This window comes from Canis lupus, chromosome 1 (assembly GCF_003254725.2).
Source record: "Canis lupus dingo isolate Sandy chromosome 1, ASM325472v2, whole genome shotgun sequence".
Lineage (NCBI taxonomy): Eukaryota > Metazoa > Chordata > Mammalia > Carnivora > Canidae > Canis > Canis lupus.
The window spans coordinates 1,562,859-1,579,833 of NC_064243.1; the positions used below are offsets into that span (position 1 = coordinate 1,562,859).

At 47.1% G+C, this 16,975-nt stretch overlaps 1 long non-coding RNA gene across 1 annotated transcript; it reads left to right on the plus strand.

Moving 5' to 3' along the window:
* Window positions 1–12,127: 12,127 nt before the first annotated feature.
* On the plus strand, window positions 12,128–16,486 carry LOC125755306 (uncharacterized). The gene is made up of 2 exons (XR_007411420.1): window positions 12,128–14,665; window positions 15,987–16,486. It is a non-coding gene; the product is annotated as an uncharacterized LOC125755306 (long non-coding RNA).
* Window positions 16,487–16,975: the final 489 nt, after the last annotated feature.

A 16,975-nucleotide genomic window follows, 5' to 3' on the forward strand; every position in this document is an offset into this window, starting at 1 on the left:
CAGGACTCGATGCCCCAGGCACACTGTGGGTGCTTCCCACACTGGACCTATCACGCCCAGAGCATTTGCTTCCATCTCTGCATCCCTATTGGACCACAAGATCCCTGAGAGCAGTGATGTCTATACCTGCCCGCACCTAGCCAGGTGCTGGTGTAAGGAGTTGAAAAGAAATTGGGGCAATGAATAATTCCCCCTCTGGAAATGGAGACAGAAGGACATTTTATTTCCTCTCAAAGGATGGCAAAGAAAAAAAAAAGGATGGCAAAGGAGAGCCATTGACCCTGGAGGGAATCACTCCCCACAAGCCTGGAGGGCTCCCTCTGCTACAGAAAGTCACGATATGCACGTGTGAACGCGTACATCACGCAGCTGCAGTAATGCAAGCCCGCATCTCAGAGATGTTGTCACTCCTGGGATAAGGGACGTCGAGGGTGTGTCTGGGTCACAGGCCTATTCAGGATCCTCAGAAGGCCCTGCAACCTCTGTCAGGGACCAGTGCTCCAGTCTGGGTGGGGCTTCCAGAGCCAGGGGTGGTGGCTCATGGCTGAGGGAGGGGACAGTGACGATGCCGAATTTCTAGCAGGGGCTCAGGCTGCACTCAGGGACCAGGAGGAAGGTCAGGATGAAGCACCAAAAGCAAAGAGGACCATTCAGAGAGACAAAGCCCAGGTCAGAGTGGAATCTGCACAAGGCAGGGTAGGGAGCCCCGGGGGTGGGTGCAGATGAGGCGTGAAGACGTCCCTCAACGGTGCTGGTGCTGGGACAGGCCCGGGGCCACCCAGGTCCCCGGGGGAGGGGATGTTGACGGGTGTACCCTGGGGTTGACTGAGCCAGGTTTGGGCTCCTGCAATGCCGGGCATGCCCCCATGACTCTGTCTGCTCTACATCCTCAAGGTCTCCTTGTCTCAGTGTCTCCCAGTCCTCGTCATCATGTACATGTAGCCTTTTGGGAGGGCAGTGAAACATCACAGCAATGTGGTCTCCTTCTGTCTAACGCCCATACACCATCATTAAGGACTGGGTTCTACCCGGCTCACTCTGACACATGCCTTAATGCATGATTTCCTGACATTTATTTGCTCCCTCCTGACTGCAGGGGAACCTGAACCCAAGCCCTGACTACACCTGGAGTGGGGAGCTCCATCCTGCCTGATGGACTTGCCCTGGGGCCGTGGCCCCAGCTCCCTCACAAGGTTGAAAATATCATTCACGGACCCTTCTCAGGCTGGTTCAACTTTCTGCCACGAGGACTACTGTAGGAAATTAATAGGATTAGAAATCATCCCCAAAAGGGGAAAGATTAATTCTAAAAACAAAGCCAACTTTTATCAGTGTTCATGACACTTCAAAAGGATCACCTCAAAGGGCAAACCCTGGGCTGCCAGGAGACTTACCCAAATTAGAGCAGTGACTTCACCCTTTTTGTGAAAGGGTGAATCTTAGTAACTTTTCCATAAAAAGTAGGTAAGTGTTGAACCAGAGGCTGTAGCCTTACCAACCTGCCCTACCTGTGAATGCAGCTGCTGCTTTCCCTACAATATCTGCAATTTGGTAGAGCTGAATCTGCATGGGCTTGCGTTACTGCTCTCAGCTATTCAAGAATTAGAAAATTAGCATTCACTTGTACAACTGTGTTTTTTGATAAAACAGGCATTTCCTAAGCACGTGGTCAGAGTGGAAGGTGGAGGTCATATTGATTATTAAATGCTTTTTTCCTGTTTCCTTCCCCCACCTCATGCCTTCAACTCCTGCAGATCTTACCTCATTTCCATCCCGGGGCTTGGCAGGACCAGTCCAGTTCTCCCCTTCTGTGTGCATCTGAAGGAGGGGATGGGCTGCTGCCATGTCCCCTACGTGGCTCTCGGCTGGCAGGTCCGCTCGCCCCGTCATTCTGGGCAGGGGTCAGCAGGGGCACCTGCTGGAGGTGCTCATGGCTGGAGGTGCTCACGGCTGGGGGTGCTCACGGCTGCGCAGAAGCAGGGCTGTGAGGTGGCCCAGTCCTGTGCTGGAGCCCCAGCAGCCCCAGCGTCATGGCGTTGGTGCAGCCTTGTCCAGAAGGCAGGGACGTCACAGCACAGTGACAGAGAAGAGAGGGGAGCACAGTGGAGAAGAGAGGGGAGCAGATGTAACAAAAGACACCAGAGGCAGACCTGAAGGGCCAGAGAGGAAGGAGGCAAACATCAGATTTATTAAAACAAGCGGGACACCTAAGGCAGGTGCACAGAAGCTTTTGGGGCTTCTTAATTGCTTCTTAAGGAACTGGTTCATATCTCCTGGGTGTTTGTTCCCCCTTACAGTCACCACACTGGTAACCAGCTACGGGTGCTACATGCGTTTTCACACTCACTGCTGCAAATGCCCCTGAAAACTGACCAGGTCAGTGGGGCGCGAGGTCACCTCTCTCTCAGGGTTGAGGCCAGGGGCTGACGTGAGAGTGCGAGGGTGGCCTCTGGGTACCGTGTCACCTGCCTGAGGCTCTGGGTTCACTGCTGTCTGGGGGAGCCCCAGCGGGACAGCCTGATGAGAGCATGGAGAGGCTATCTGCGGTGAGCAGACTGGCAGAGAAACAAACAAACAAAATCCCTATTGCTTCTCCAGCTCTGAAATATGGAAATTATAGTCTTATTGTAAAAAAGGAAAAGTGGAAACACAGAAATCTTTCTCAGTCGCCTGTTTTATTTTTGCAATTTGAACTTTTTAGGAGAGGAAAACGGCACACTAAACCAAGATCTTAAATGAGCATTTGTTGAAACATTTAGACGTGCAAAAAATTCAAATCAAACAACTTTTAATAATACTTTACTGCCAGAGGAAAATAAAATCGGAGCTGCCACTATAAAATAAAAAAGCAATTAGCAACTTTCTGATTGCTATTTCTTTAAGGATCTACCTCAAGAAAACAAATGACGCAAAGCAGAGGGAGAAAGATCTCATCTTTCTGAAGGGGAAAAAAAAAAAGTCACTGTCTGTAGTTTCTGAAAGTCATGTCTGAGAATCTTTTGGCTGGAAAGCACAGCCCCTGACCAGACCTCGGTCACTGCCCTGTGTATAGACCGCGTGTGCAGGCCCCAGGGAGCCTGGTGGCTGTAGCACAGCCTCGTGCTTTGCTCAGTGACAGAGGTTTCCTGAGTAGGTGAGGACCCCAGAAAAGCCCGAGAGCCAAGTGAACCCTGAGAACTTTGTTCGTGTAAACCGTTCACGGCTTTTTTCATCATCAGTCATCGTCAGCATCCGAGCCTCTACCTGCTATTACAGCCCTTGAATTTTATGTACTCGGAGGACGGGCCTTCCTAAGTGCCTCCTATTGTCCTTCTGGAATGTTCCCTCTCCACCTGGACCCATGGAACATGACCTGCGTGCATCATGAGCTGTTGTGATTTACCACCTGTTTGCCCGATGCTGCGCTGGGCACCATCCAAGGCTCAGGGATTCACGTTACAGACAATTTGAGCAGATAGCATTTAGTTCCCTGACCCTGTGAAAGCTCCTGCCCCTTCTTCTCTCTGAACCTCTTCCGAGACCTGGGGAAGTGCCTATCTCTGGGGCACGGAGGGACTCACACTCCACAAGCAGGGCCGTTGCTTGGGTGAGTTGAAGGGACGCAGGGTCTGCTTTCCCTCCCACTGCGGCAGACGAGGCAGCAGGGACCTTCCGCAGACAGTCTGGGCCCTGGGACGTGCGACGTGGGATGTGGAGCTCTAAAGTGAACTACATGTGCACCTGGCTACTGCGTTCCCAAAGGGCAGGCATATCTACATGGTAATAAGGCAGGCAAGTCAGTGATTGTGTTCTGTATGTGGAGTTTTCCATGCAGTGTTCTGTGTTTAGGAAGAATTCAAAAAAATCCTCAGTAGCCAAAAATAGGGGATTTATGTAAAGAAGTTATGGTGAACCATGAGACACACACCATGTGACTCTTAAGGTCGAGGCTGATGTGTGTTTATTGACATAGGAACAGGTGCAGAACATGTTGTTGGAAGACACAGGCATGAACAGCAGGTGTGGGTGGAAGTCCACTCCGCCTGTGTGGACGTTGTCTCTGTCTATACCTGCCTATCATCTATCGATCCATCACCAATTGATCATCTATTGTCTATCCATCCACACATCATCTATTTTTCTCCTACAAATTACATATGAAGAGAAGAAAGTCTGGAAGAACACAGCACAAGATGCTCGATGTGTTCACAATATATATCTCTGGGTACAAAGATATTTTGAAATAACTTTTCTCTGTCTTCAGCACAGACTATTTTATTCAAAACATTTTGTTTTGGGGGCAGCTGGGTGGCTCAGCGATTGGGCATCTGCTTTCTGCTCAGGGCATGATTCCACGGTCCCAGGATCAAGTCCCACATCAGGCTCCCTGCATGGAGCCTGCTTTTCCCTCTACCTCTCTCTCTCTGTCTCTCATGAAAAAATAAATTAAACCTCAAAAAAAATTTCCCTTCTCCACAGATGTGACAGTGGTCTTTGTCATGGTTACCTGTTTCTGCCTCAGTATCCCTCCAGGTGCCTTCACAGCATGGGGTTCAAAACCTGAGTGCCAGAAGCCCGAGCTCATCCTGCCCCAGCTTGGGGTGCTCGCTGCCAACCTCCTGCTATGCCCCACGTTGGCTGGTTAGCCCATCAGGGGAGAGCTGGAGAAAAACAAGTCATCAGAACCAAACTGGTCAGATCTCCCCACCCAGAACCAATGGTACAATGAAGGTGCAGAAGTTGCATTAGGGATGCATTTGTAAAAATGCATGTGCTTCACAAAATTTATGCCACTTGGTTTTAACTCAGCCTGGCATGGTGGCATAATAAATATTATAACATATTGTGATGAGTACATATGGCCATATGTTCATATTCAGAGAACAACAAGGCATGCTAATCCAAGTGTGCGAGGAGCTGTCCGGGCACAGACACTGCCAGGGTGAGCCCGCCCCATGTGGGAGCCGTGTCACCCCCTCCAGAGCATTCCAGTCCCCACCAGGGGTGGTGAGCCCAGCCCTGGCCCTCACTGATCAGGAGCCTCCCCATCCCCTTCAGCATGCCAGAGCTCCCCCTGCCTCATAGGCACTCACTGGGGAGGGAAGCAGGGTGCCAGGGAGCTGAGCAGGACAGGAATGTGCTGTGTTGCCCAATGCCCAAAAATCAAGAGGAGACTGTGTTTACTGAAACGGGATGTTTGTTTCCAACATATGCTCTGAAATTTGAATGACTTTTCTGTCTCTGGTCCCATATTTAGAAACAAGAAGCTGGCTGCTAAGGACAGGGAAAGGAGGAAGGTGGGGCACCTGGGAGACTCAGCAGTGGAGTGTCTGCCTTTGGCTCAGGGTGTGATCCTGGGGTCGTGGGATCAAGTCTCACATCGGGCTCCCTGTGGGGAGCCTTCTTCGCCCTCTGCCTATGTCTTTGCCTCTCTCTCTCTGTATGTCTCATGAATGAGTAAATTAAGTCTTAAAAAAAAAAAAAAAGGAACCGAAGAAGCATTTTGAAACCAAATTGTTGTTGAGGCTTCAAAAGTCTCCCCGAAGTGGGCCTGAGTTGCCTACTCCTTTTCTGCTCTGCATCCCCCCAACCCCGCCCTCCCTTCTCTCCTGCTCAGTTTTGTGGAGCTCCCCCACAGAACCCTTCCTTGTGTGGCTCTGCAGGGAACTGACGTAGCATCTGCCTGACACTGGAGCAGGACCAGCTCCCCGCCACCTCCCTCGGCCTGCCCGCATTTGGGCTTTAGCTTCTTAAAGCAAGTCCCTTAGATTGGCTGTCACCCAAGCGCACGATCATGAACACACAATGCAGTCTGGCAAACCTGGAAAAGTGTTCCACGTGAACACACGTGTTTTCATAGAGTCGGGCTCAATCTAGAGCAGTATCACCCTGCCCAAGAACTTGGGGTCCTGACTCTGAGGAATGAGCAGAGCACACCGCCCTGGGGACTGCCCCAGCAAGCCGAAGAGCCGGGATGACAACCTGTTTCTTGGTGTTTCCAGGAATAAACTCCTTGAGTAATGCGGAACCAAACAACAACCTAGTCTTATGACTTCTGCACAGTCACCACTCTGAGCAAACCAGCACCTTCAGTTCCTGACCTACCAACAGCTTTGATGGAACACTTGCATTTGAATTGGAAGTAGACAAACCCAGTCTACACTAACCTTTTAGATTTTCCTGCTGTCTAGTGTTAAAAGCCAATTTCTTTTTGAAAAAAAAAAAAAAAAAAGAACAGTTAATGGTATTATTATTTCAGAGCTCAACGTCAAATGAGAAAACAAAGACTCTGAGTTCACACCATGCGGTGGTTCCCCTGGGAATTCAAGGAGCCAGTATCTGCACTTGCAGAGGAAAACCCCAGAGTATATGTTTTGATTTTGGTTTAACACTTTTTCAAACTTCCCTTTACTTGCGTTGAAAGCTGACCACAGTCACCTCTAGTGTGTGCAATGCCGAGGGACTGTGGGACAGCTGAGGATATTGTCCTCAGTGAGTCTGAGTCCCTGGAGAGCCCCCATTGATGAAGAGATCTGGTGTGAGAGGCCATCAGAGAGGCCATGGCATTGTCATAAATTCTGGGGGATGCCACACGGCTTTAGAGGTGTTCCTGGTGCTATGTGCCCCTTCCCGGAGCAGGATGTACTGCCAGGCAGCATGCAGGACACCGGGTGCTGCAGGTGACGTGGTCATATGGAAGGTGTGATGCACCGCTGGTTATGATTTTAACTTCACTGGACATACTGTATTGTATTTGCTAAATCTGCCAACTCCAGTCTAAGGTCACAAAGCCAACTCAGAGAGACCCAGGCTCTGACGTTGGCATGCTGGTCGGGGGCATCATCTCCTGCAGCCCCCGGAAATGTTGTGGGTTAGGTGATGCTCCCCAGCACCTGGTGCAGGTGAGCTCTGAGGAGAAGGGCCAAGGCTGCTCCCCTCATGGAGACTGCCACCAGCTGGTGGCCCCTCTCACCCGTGTTCCCCCATTACAGAGGCCCTGGGGTGGCACCACAGAGCCCTGCCTTCACGAAGCTCATGGTGAAGGCAGGTATGTCAGGTGGACACGGGGGCTTGGAACAAACAAGAAGGTGAGAATTGATTAGATACCAGGTGGTCCATGTAGGAGCTGACTCGGGCCCCAGGGTGTGCGGCCAAGTCCTGAGCCAGGCCCTGGGGAGGCGGCCCCACTCCGCATGAGGCCTTATCCCACGCGGGGACGAGAAGAGGAGGCCATTAGCAAGGGCCTTAATCTCGTGACTCGGGTCCTTACAGGGAGAGGCGGGGACGCCTCGGGGAGCAGGGCCAGGAGGACTGTGGCTGGAGTGTGGCGCCACAGCCTCGGAGGGGGACGGATGACAGTGGGTGGCGTGGGATTGCACCTGGGCAGGGGAGGCCGGCCCTGCTCGCCTCAGCCTCAGCCTCAGCCTCAGATTCGGCCTCCAGAGCCCGAGGAGGAAGAGGCGGGCTTCGGGCGGGGGGGCCGGGCCCAGAGACTCGCCTGCGCTGCGGGCCTGCCGTGGGGCCAGATGCGGGCGGGAGCCCCTGCCCACCGGACGAGGACGACGCCCCGCCAGGACGGTTGCCCAGGGAAGCCCATGGCGGGGACAGAACATAGGACATTCTCTCGGTGGCTAAACACCTTTGGTTTAGAGAAACCCTGTGAAGGGAGCCACGGGAACAGCGAAGGGAGTTTCCCCGAAGCCTCCGCAGCGGGTGGAGGCGCGGCCCGAGAGGCTGACCGAGGGACGTCGGTCCCGGCGTGAGGGCAGGAGGCCGCCAGCGAAGGCCAGGCCGCGGCCAGGGCCACAGGAGGGCGGCGCTCAGGCCGGGAGCTGCAGGGGGAGCCACGGAGCAGAGCGGACCAGCGGTTGCTGCGCAGGCTCTCGCAGAGTCAGGATTAGCGCTGATTTTCCAAGCGTGTGGGCTCGGCAAGGTCTGCCAGACTTTTCTGTGGGCCTTTCCCCCGGGGTCTGCCCCCACGGACCTCATCAGACAGACAGAACGGAGCGCAGCGACGCCCTCCGCCGAGGCCAGGACCCGGAGCGGCCCCTGAGACACAGGATTCCAAGATGCCGGGGCAGAGACGAGCCCCTGAGCGTGAACAGCAGCCTTCGCTGGGCCCCGTGAGACTCCTCGCCTGCCCGTGGGTTCAAGGCAGGAGGCTGACACTGGGCTAGGGTTGCTGTGCACATGCAGGGTAAAACTCACCCGTCTGTCCATGGTGAAGGCCCGCCGCCGTCTGTGGTGACAGCTTAGGTCCAGGCTTCAACAGATCGCAGGAGGCCTGGCCTCTGTCCTTCCGCCGTGGCTCCCACAGCCGCTCGCCAGGCAGGCCCTGCTCTGTCGGCAAGGATGCCGTCCCCCGGGGAGCGTGTGCCTTCCCTCGAGTAGAGCTGCACCTTCCCTTTTGTGTCCTGGGGGTGCCCGAGTTGCTTCCGCAGCTTTTGTCATAGGAACTTAGGATTCAGACAACTACCTGCTGACCCTTTCACAACCTCCTGCCTAGAGACATGTGGGGAACGGCTACAAAATACGGACTTAAAAAATAATCACAAATTCAGAGAAAATTGCAACAAAAACCTACAGGAAGGTCCTGCAGACTCTTCCCTCAGCCTTCTGGTCCCGCAGCATTTTGCCTAACTAGTGTCACGTTGTGACTGCAGGACGTTACACGGGTGTGGAGTGGACTTGGGGTTCCCCAGTGTGTGTGCACGCGTGTGCCTGTGTGAGGCCGTGTGGCTTTGGGACGTGAGCAGCTTCACCTCTGCACCCAATGCCCAGGAACTCCGGTATGGGGTCACCTGGTCTGTCCATTTTTAGTTCTGGAAGAGACTGCTGACTATTTCCATGGTGACTACCATGTTACCTTTCCACCAGCACCGCAGTTGTTCTTTTTAAAAAAATTTATTATAACTAAATTTCTGGTATATTTGCTATCTTTTTTCTTTTAAAAGGTAGAATTTTTATATAAAATTAATGTCTGCCGTAATATTCAGGTTTTTAAATTTTTTTAATTAAAAAAAATCTTACTTAAATTCAATTAATTAACATAATCTGTCATTGGTTTCAAAGGTAAGGATCAGTGATTCCTCAGTCTTATACCCAATGCTCATCACATCATGTGCCCTCCTTCATGCCTGTCACCCGATGACCCCGTCCCCTCCAGCGACCCTCAGTTTGTTTCCTAGAGTTCAGTGTCTCTTATGGTTTGTCTCCCTCTCCGATTTCATCTTGTTTTATTCTTCCCTTCCTTCCCCCATGATCCTCTGTTTTGTTTCTTAAATTCCACATACAAGTGAGATCATATGCTAATTGTCTTTCTCTGATTGGCTTATTTCATTTCACATAACACCCTCTAGTTTCATCCACATCATTGCAAATGGCAAGATTTGATTTTTTTGATGCCTGAGTGATATTCCATTGTCTATACAGACCACATCTTGTTTATCCACTCATCTCTTGATGGACATCTGGGCTCTTTCTGTAGTTTGGCTATTGAGTGCAGCTCTTCTTATGTGCATATCTTTATATGTAACTTTAATATCAACTTGTCAAGCTCCATAAAAATCCCATTAATATTTTCATTGAAATCATGTTAAATATATAAATTAGTTTAGAGAAGTTCACAGCAAAATTGAGGGAAAGGTACAGATATTTCCCATAGACGCTCTGACCCCCACCCATGCATGGCTCCTCAGTACCAGCATCTGTTACAGTTGGTGAACCTACACAGACGCATCATAGTCCCCCAGAGTTTACATGGGGGTCCCCCTTGGTGGTGGGCACTTGGTGAGCTGCACAAATGTATAATGTCACGTACCCACCATGATGGCATTACACACAGTAGTTTTGCTGCCCTAAAGTCCCCTGTGCCCTGGGTGCATCCTCTCCCTAGCCCAACCCCTTGCAACCACTCATCTTTTCATTGTCTCCACAGTTTTGCCTTTTCCAGAATGTTATACAGTTGGAATCCTACAGTAGGCGGACTTTTAGGATTTGCTCTTTCACTTACTGATATGCATTTAAAGTCCTTTTGTGCCTTTTTATGGCCTGATTGCTCATTTCTTTTTAGTGCTGAATAATATTCCATCTGTGGTCTGGATGGATGACAGTTTATTAATCCATTCACCTCCCGAAGAACATCTTGGTTGCTTCCAAATCTGGGTGATTATTATTTGTTTTTAAGGACTTTATTTATTTCAGACAGAGAGAGAGGGAGAGAGTGCAAGCAGGGAAAGGGTATAGGCGAAGGAGAGGGAGAGCGAGGATCTGAGGCAGATTGCCTGCTGAGTGTAGACCATAGAGTCCAATGTGGGACTCGATCCCATGACCCTAAAGTCATGACTGAAGCCAAATCAAGAGTCATATGCTTAATTAACTGAGCCAGTCAGGTGCCCTGCTGATTATTAACAAAGCTGCTGTAAACAGCCTTGTGCATGTTTCTGTGAGGACACAAGTCTCCAGTTTCTTTGGTTAAATACCAGGGTGTATGGTTGCTGGACTGTGTGCTAAGAGCATGGTTAGCTCTGTGAGAAACCACAAAGTCCTCTGCAGCGGTGGCACCATGCTGCACCCCCTCCAGCAGGGAGTGCGGGTTCTGCTGTTCCCCATCCCCGTCAGCGCTGGGTGGGTGTTGTCAGTGCTCTGGGTCTGGGCCATTCCCCCAGGGAAGTTTTTCTTTTTCGATGATGTGTCTGCTAAGGTCTTTGGCCCATTTAATCAGTCTGCTTGTTTTCTCATTGCGGAGTTTTACCGGTTTGTATGTGATATAATTTGGACGGCAGCCCTTTATCAATGTATCTTTCTTGAATATTTCCTCCTGTCTGTGGCTTAATCCTTTCATTCCCTTACACTGTCTTTCGCAGAACCGAGTTTTTAATTTTAATGAGTCAAGCTTATCAATTATCTCTTTCATGGATTGGGTCTTTGGTACTGAATCTAAAAAGTCATTGCCACACCCAAGATCACCCAGGTTTTCTCTTATGTGATCTTCTAGGAGTTTTATAGTTTCAAGTTTTACGTGCAGATCTGTGATCCATTCTGACTCAGTTTTTGTGAGGGGCACAGGTCTGTGCTTAGACTCATTTTTCTTCTGCAGGAGGAAGTCAAGTCGTTCTGTCACCTTTTGTTGAAAAGACTACTGTTGTCCCATTTTATTGCCCTTGCTCTTTTGTCAAAGATCCATGACTGTATTTATGTGGGTCTACTTCTGGGTACTCCATTCTACCCCACTGATCTATTTGTTCTTTTGCGGGCACCACACTGTTATAACTACCGTTCTAGTTTCTGGTAGGTACTGCATGCCCAGTAAGATCGGTTTGTAGATAATATCTTTTCCTGCCTAAAGGTTTATATTATTGTTTCTGAAATTTTGCTAGGTGTTCACCTATGTATTATTACATTGTTTTAAACTGAGGGATCTCTTTTGATTTGCAGAGTGAAGAAGAAGAAGAAGAAGAAGAGTTTTTAACTAAGGAAAATATATTAGTCCACGCGGATCACTGTAGTAAGATACCATGGACTGAGTGGCTTACACAGAGGAAATTTTTCTTCTCACCCTTCTGGAGGAGGGAAGTCCAACATCAGGCAGGTGTAGTTTCTTCCCAGGCCTCTCTCCTTGGCTTGCAGATGCCGCCTTCCTGGTGTGTCCTCCTGTGCTTTTATGTGAGCTCGTATCCTGGGTGCTCTGTGTGAATCCAGAACCTCCTTCCTATAAGGACACCAGTCCAGCTGGACCAGGGCCCACCTTCATGACCTCATTTTAACTTAATCCTCTCTTGAGATGCCCCATCTCCAAAGACAAGTCACATGCTGAGCTATTGTGGGCTAGGCTTCAACATAAGAAGTTGGGGAGGACACAATTCAGACCATACAAAGAGCTGTGTTTTTTAAAAAATTATTTGATGGATTATTTTCTCTAAGTGCTTTTGCCTCTTCAAGTTTAATCATGTGTACATTAAATTTCCTAAGTCTCACTGGTCTTTTCACTCTGAGTTTTCCCTCTCCTTTGCTTTTGCTTCTGAAAGAAATTCTTATCCCCTACCCACTGATTTGATATTGTGCAGTACTCGATCAGTGGGTGACCAACTATTTTTTTTTTAATTTTCTTTTTTTTAAATTTTTATTTATTTATATAGTCACACACACAGAGAGAGAGAGAGAGAGAGAGAGAGAGAGGCAGAGGCACAGGCAGAGGGAGAAGCAGGCTCCATGCACTGGGAGCCCGAAGTGGGATTCGATCCCGGGTCTCCAGGATCACGCCCTGGGCCAAAGGCAGGCACTAAACCGCTGCGCCACCCAGGGATCCCCCAACTATTGTTTTAAATGCAGCAAGTGCATTTCCATTCCCATGTGGTCTTTCTGAAATTCAGATGGTTTCCTCTTCTTGACTCCTATTCTATTTTTAGATGGCTGGCCTTATCCATCCTATTGAAAAAATTATTTAAGACCGTGTTCTGTTTCTTGTAGTAAGTATTTTGTAGGGAGATATTTGATTTCGTCCTTCAAAAGAATGACTGAAAGAATCAGGAAGTCGTTATTTAGTTTTTTATTCTTTTGGATCAGTTATGACCTCCCACAATAGTCACTGTGAGAAACAGGAACACACTTCCCAAATTTTACTCATCTACTTCCCCAAAACATAAAGTAAGGTCAAACCAGTTTTTTTTGGGATATTCATGACTGTGAATGGTCACTGGAAAAGTGCCCAAGGAAATGAAATAAGATCAGAAAAGTGAAGCAGGCAGAGCGCCAGGCCCCACATGCCCATTTGCAGTGTTATTTTACATATGGCTGATGTCCAGCAGACAGTCAAGTGCTAAGAAGCCACAGGTTAGAAGAACCAAGGAATGATTTCAGGAATGGTTCCTGTCCATTGGTTAAAAAGCTTGACAAGTATCAAAAATAATTTTCATGCTTTAGCTATTCCTTCTGTTGCCACCATCATTGAAGTCAGCAGAAGTTGATTATTTGGGCAGCTCAGAGATAAAAAATACAAATGTTTCCCTTTACTCTGTGGTTCTGCCTACAAACTCTTTGGGTCCCATGTGGGATGCGGCCATGAAACACATAATCAACTCACTCTTTCCTGGGAAGGAGAAGGCAACTCTGAAAGTCTTGCTTTGAAATAGCAGGATTCTGACTCAGACATGTGAAAATTCCCTTTATCAGCCAATCATTAAAGGTCACTTCTGAGTGTTTCTGAGGAAGCCTCCTGCTCACAGGGATGTGCTAGATTTGGACCTGCACTGCCTTGGAGCCCCCAAATCCAGGCTCCCTGTGCTGCCCCAGGCCAGTGGGGTCTTGCAGCGCCCTGGCCATGAGAGCCACACTCTGGGTGGTCAAAGGTGTGGCGGCATGCCCTGGGTACCAGGGTGCACTTTCCACTTCAGCTGCCCACCTGCCCCTCCCTCAAATCGGATCAGGCTTGTGGTTCACAAAAAGGCAAGACTACTAGATATCTCCTCTGTTCAAAGCTTTCATCCAGTTTTAGAGTCATTAGAGTTCTCATTATTGAGTTGTGAAAGTACTTTATATATTCTAGACAAAAGCTCTTTATCTGATGTACCAGTTGTGAATGTTTTCTTCTGTTCTGTGGTTTGTATTTTTTACTTTCTCAGTGGTATCGTTCAAAGAGCGAAAGTCTTTAAATTTGATCTGGTCTGATTTATCAATTCTTTCTTTAATAATTTAGGATCTTTGTGTTCTATGCAAGAAATCTAAAATTGTCCCAGCTCCATCAATATGGTCTTCTAGGAGTTGTAAAGTTTTTGGTTCATTTTGAGTTAAATTCTGTATGTGTTGAAAGCTAACAGTTCATACTCATTTTTTATAGGGAAACCCAGAAGTTAAATACCATTTATTGAAATAACACCTTCCCATTGAATATTTTGGCACCTTTATCGAAAGTCAATTGATCATATATGATTGAACTTACCTGTAGACCCTCTGTACTATTCCTATACTGTTGATCTACCTGTGTACTTTTCCCCCACACCAATACCAAGACAAACTACCTTCATTATTGTAGTTTAATTGTAAGTCTTGAAGTAAAGTACAATCAATCCTCCAACTTATTTATGTTAAAACTGCTCTGATTATTCAAGGCACTTGACATTTCCATATAAATTTTGGAATCAGCTGGCCAATTTCTACGACAAAAAGTCTGCTAGAATTTTTATTTGGGTTATTCCATCCACTGATATAAAACTGGGTGTAATATTTATTTTCTTATAATTCTTCAAAAGTGTTTTTCCTCTGTCTCTGTGGTTTCAGATGAAAATCTGTGGTCATTTGAATCATCATCTCTCCCTAGATAATTGGTCTTTTTTCTCCAGCTGTTTGCAAGTTATTTTTGTGTGTCTTAGGATTTTAGTAGTTTGACTATGATGTGACCAAAATGATTTTCTTCGATTTTTATGCTTTTAGGACTTGCTGAGCCTCTGGAATCTGTAAATTTATGTCTTCCACCAAGTTTGGCATTTCAGGCATTATTTCCTCAAATATTTTGTGTCCCAATCTCATTTTCTTTCTCTTTGTTGGACTCCAGAGGCAGATATGTCTGTCCTTACTGGCATTCCATAGGCCACTGAGGTTCTGTCCACCTCAGCTGGATAATTCTCATGGCTTGTTTCCAAGGTGATGGATTCTTTCCTCCATTACGACCATTCTGCTCTTCATCCATTCTGTGAGTCCTTTTATTTTAGGTATTATATTTTCCAGTTCTAATTTTCCATTGCTTTCTTTTTTATCACCTATTTTTCTGCTGAGAATTTCTTAATTTTCCTTCTTCCTCTCACTGTTTCATCCCTGTTGTTTTCAGCTCTCTTTCTGGTGGCTCCAGCATCTTTGTCAGGCACCCGTCATGGGCTCATTGTATTTCCCTTAATAACTATCAATTTCCTGGTTCTCTGTATGTCAGTTATTTTGGTTTGAATCCTGGATATTATGAATGTCACATGTGCAGACTCTGGGTCTCATTAGAGTCCCAGGAGAACGTTCACGCTTTTGTCAGGCAGTCAACTCCACTGGGTCAGACCACCTGCTGTGAGTGCTGCCCAAACCTCAGGTCAATGCTTCTTGCCTTAGTCTTGTTTTACCTTTTAGTATTTTTGGATTTAAGTATTTTAAACTAAATTTTGTTTTATAAGCATAAAATATTCACATGGTTCCAAAGTAAAGCCAACAACTCAACATATATACCTGCTACTATTTCCTTTTTTTTTGAATCACAGTCTCTCTTCTCAGACAAATGATAATACATGATAATTTTCCCATTTTTGTAGGAACTAAGCCTTGTTTTAATTTTGGCTAAATATGTGAAACAATTTGCACAGTTATGGTATAATGTTGTTGGAAATACTAAAGTCAATAATTATTTGTTGAATTATTTATCTTTTCTTCTTTCCTTATGAATACTGACAAATGGATCAGTAGTTTACCTTATCAAATCCTAACATACCTAAGATCAATATTACACCTTTTTTTCACTTCAATTTTTATTTTTATTTTTTTTGCATAATTTTTAATTGGAGTTCAATTTGCCAACATATAGCGTAACACCCAGTGCTCATCCCATCAAGTGCCCCCCTCAGTGCCCGTCACCCAGTCACCCCCACCCCCTGCCCATCTCCCTTTCCACCACCCCTTGTTCATTTCCCAGAGTTAGGAGTCTCTCATGGTCTGCCTCCCTTTCTGATATTTCCCACTCATTTTTTCTCCTTTCCCTTTTATTCCCTTTTACTATTTTTTATATTCCCCAAATGAATGAGACCATATAATGTTTGTCGATATTACACCTTAGTAACACAATTCTCATTTACATTTGCTCTGAAATTGAACTTTCTACACTCAACATTTAAATTTTGATTTAAAAATTAAAGATTGTCTTGTCAGGTATATCTCATTTTATTAACATGTTAGAGCGACTATACCTGTTTTTAGAGCTACAATTCCTTTAACCCAGTGTTAAATTCTGGCATTTTTTCCCTTTCCTTCTCCTTTTCAAGCTCAGCCTACAGTTTAGTAAGTGACTATACAGAGGCTGCACGAACCAGTTCATAACGGCAGAGGGACTTGAAGCAGGCAGGTGACAGGTTGTTAATCCACCTCCTGCTCTCCTTCAGAAGTGGCCTGGTGAAATGTGTGTCGTGATTAAGACTCTTACGTGCTTGGTGCTCAACAATAAGGCTCCAGGACCAAGCAGCATCATCTTGCCGGCAGTTGGCTGATCCATCATGAAGGAGAAGAAGAATTTCTGAGACCTTACTGGGGAACATATGGCAGGCTCTGATTTCCTTACTAAATCAGATGATATTACTAGAACTGGGTCATTATGCACACATTGTAATCTATCGTTAAGCCCAACAAAGTAATATTTAGCTAGTGCTTTAATTGTGCTACTGGGATTTATCTCTGCTTTTCAAAGAAAAAAAAAGTCAAGCGGAAGGGAATGGTGAACAGCAGTGAATTTTCCATTTTAATAAAAAGGATCGTCTGTTTTGACAAATGGTGCTGTGGAGTGAACAGTTATGTGTCCCGACACGCATGGGATCGTGATCTCATTGGGCTGCTCTATGCAGGAATGTACTATTGGGAAGGGGTGGCCTCGCCCTGGCATGCAGTTTCTGTGCAGCCAGGTCACACAAGGGAGTGTGGCTCCAGGCGACTCAGTGCGTTGGCATCTGTATCACCTCTTCTATTAAAGCAAATACATCCAATACTTATTTCAGTCAATTACTCGGGTTTTTAGGACTTTCGTACGAGCATGTTTTTCCCTCCAGTATTTTGTCAACATTCCATTTCTTTTGAGGTGCTTTTGTTATTTGTAGTCAGGAATAAAACCATTAAAAATCTGTGGACCACATGAGTTTGCTCTGTGTGGGTAGCATCATCTCAAGCTGGTGCTCACTCCCACCTGTTTTAGGATTCCTCACACACATTGTAAGGCCCATGGTGTTCTAAAAATAGTAAGCCTCGCAGCAGAACAGACCCTGTG